This window comes from Elaeis guineensis, chromosome 15 (assembly GCF_000442705.2).
Source record: "Elaeis guineensis isolate ETL-2024a chromosome 15, EG11, whole genome shotgun sequence".
Taxonomy (NCBI): Eukaryota; Viridiplantae; Streptophyta; class Magnoliopsida; order Arecales; family Arecaceae; genus Elaeis; species Elaeis guineensis.
In genome coordinates this window covers 43,208,758-43,211,563 of record NC_026007.2, presented here as the reverse complement: position 1 = coordinate 43,211,563, position 2,806 = coordinate 43,208,758, and the positions used below count along the sequence as shown (strand labels likewise).

General features: G+C 35.3%; 1 non-coding gene across 1 annotated transcript; it reads left to right on the top strand.

The window, feature by feature from the left end:
* Window positions 1-1,193: 1,193 nt before the first annotated feature.
* Window positions 1,194-1,299, top strand: LOC140854189 (small nucleolar RNA R71). The gene has a single exon (XR_012137323.1). It is a non-coding gene; the product is annotated as a small nucleolar RNA R71 (small nucleolar RNA).
* The last annotated feature ends 1,507 nt before the right edge of the window (window positions 1,300-2,806 follow it).

Genomic DNA, 2,806 nt, shown 5'->3' with positions numbered 1-2,806 from the left:
TCGTGATTTAGTTTCTGGGTGTACAATTTCTTCAAAAATTTTGCATAAGCTGGGACCTATTTGATTGTGTCTAGAAGGAGGAGATTAATTTAGACTTGCTTAAATAATTTCAACATCTCATCAAGTCTTTCTTCCTTCTTATCCATAGGAGTAGGGGCTTTTAGGATACTCGAAAATAGAGTTTTAGGCAAGTAAGATGATTCTGATGCAGTTGGTCCATTCTCTACTTTTGTGTCCTCCTTACTCTTAGGTGATTCGGGCTTTGTCTGAGGTCTAGGGTTGGTCTTATTGATTTTACTCGTATGTTCAATGACCTTCCCACTTTTAAGAGTCATGATTAATTTGGCATGTTCAGAAAAGATGTCTGGAGTATTGGAGCTCCCAACCATGAATTGCCCTCTCGAATTGCTCTCAGGTTGGCTAGATAATTTTTCTTCTTCCCTCCTACTGAATGCTATTGCTAGTTGACCTATTTGGATCTCCAGCTTAGCAATGGATTGCATGTGGGAGTTCTGCATGTAGACTTCTAATTATTCTAGCACTTTTAAAATATTCTCTTCAAAAGCTGAATTGTGACCAGTGGTAGATGGTTGAGGAACATTTTGAAACTAATGGTATGGTCCATGCCTATATGTTGGGTCCTGATAGTTAGGTCTAGGTACAGCAGGGCCAACCACTGGCTGTGGTCTCCAGAAAAAATTTGGGTGATTTCTCCAGTCGGGGTTATACGTGTTTGAGTATGGATCATTTCCTGGTCTACGAGTTTGTTGGGTTTGAACTTACTGGACTTGCTTATGTACAAATTTAGAAAATTAAGATGCGGTTGGGCATTCACTAACAAAATGAGACGGACTTGCACACAATGCACAAACATCTTGGACTGAGTTAGATAGAATCGAAGAGTGTGTGGTATTCAGAAGATGGTCTAATTTTTGGGACAACTCATCTACCTTACTATGGATATCCAAAATATTTCCAATCTGATAGATTCCACCTCTTTTTGTTGAGACATGGGTTGTTCTCTAGAGGTGGCAGACATGTGATGCAGGGAGTTCTCACTAAGTATTTCAAAGAGCTGTCAAGCCTCATCCTCACTCTTTAGCATGAATGTCCCACCACACGATGCATCGATCATTTATCGGTATTTCTTCGATAGACCATCATAGAAACACTGAACAAGTTGCCATTTGGGGACAGTGTGGTGGGGATATTTATGAATAAGATCTCTTAACCTTTCCCATATCTCATGAAAAAGTTCACCATCCAATTGGAAAAAATTAGTGATAGCTTTTCTAATTTGATTTATTTTTTCAATTGAAAAGTATTTCTTGAGAAATTCTCTCTGAAGATAGTCCCAAGTTGAAATGATTATGGAATCTAGGGAGTTTAACCAATGCTTGACTTTATCCTTAAGTGAAAAAGGAAACAGTTTCAACCTGAGGGCATCATCGAAGAAGTTTTGGATTTTTACTGTAGAACATATCTCAAGAAATTCATCCAAGTGTTTATACGGATCCTCATTCGTTAGTCCATAGAATGATGGTAGCATTTGAATAATGCTAGACTTGATTTTATATTGTGCCGCTTTCACAGGAGGAGGCTGGATACATGGCGAGTAGATGTAAGATGAGGGAGTAAAATACTTCCTCAATTGTCATGGTGGGTCAGTCTATTGTTTTGGATCCATAGTTTTGATTTGGTTTATTCAAATCGTTCTTTCTAGCTCCAGGTCTAATGAGTGTAAATTAGGTTGTAATGATCGACGTCCTAGCATGCATCCAAAAGATCTCACCGAGTTTTAATTTTAATTTTTTTTTTAAAAAAGAGAAGAGAAGAAAAGGAGGGAAAAGAGTTCTAAAGAAAAGAACCTAAGGAGTTCTAATACTAAGAAGATAGAGAAGAATTAATTAGATTTGATATTTTTAGTTACCAATCAAGTGGTTCAATTAATCCTATCTATGGGTTATCCTAGATCTAGACAGCTCCTAACTGTCAAGATCACCTTCAAACACTTCAAATAGCAGACTAGTCGCTCAACTGGCTAGGTAAGTATAAGGTTAGTGGGGGTCTCCCTGTTACTTTTCTTAGACACCAACTGCATTGGCCAGATAAGTAAATGGAACCAATTAATAAACCACATTCCTTCGAGACGTAATTTTTGAACCACTTTTTTAGACACCAGTTAAACTAACTAAACTAAATCCGATCCAACTTTTAGGATTCTTTGTCTCACTGAGCTCGAAGATCCTTAGGGGTCAATATCTAATCAATTTTAAATTAGAGGTTTAGGTCAATGCAATTGCAAGATGGTGGTTTGTGTGCCAAAGAAGGGTGATGAAATCTTCACCTTATGTTGATTAGGATTTTGCCCTTAAGATTTTTTATGAAAATATGCAATGCAAAAAAAAATGTTCTAACATGTTCAGTAGCTTTTAAGATTTAATTGGTTTATTTATATTAGTCAAGTGTTATATGGTGTCGTTGTATTCTTTTTATATTATGTTATCTTTAAGTAAGAAGGAATAAAAGGTAAGTTTTAAATTAGATTAATGAGGTATGAAAAGATCTAGTAAACCTAATTAAATAAAAAATAAATAATGCTAAGATTAAAAGATAAGTAGGTAGTCTACAAATAAAGCAACAAATCAAAGCTATTTTTAGGATAATAAATTATTCTAACCTATAGAAAGTAGTAGATCACTAGGCTATAGAAAGTAGAAAATTTTTCTATGCATATAAACAAAGAAATCTAGATATAAAATACTAAATCTGTCATATACGAAAAATAATATGAGACAGAAATTTT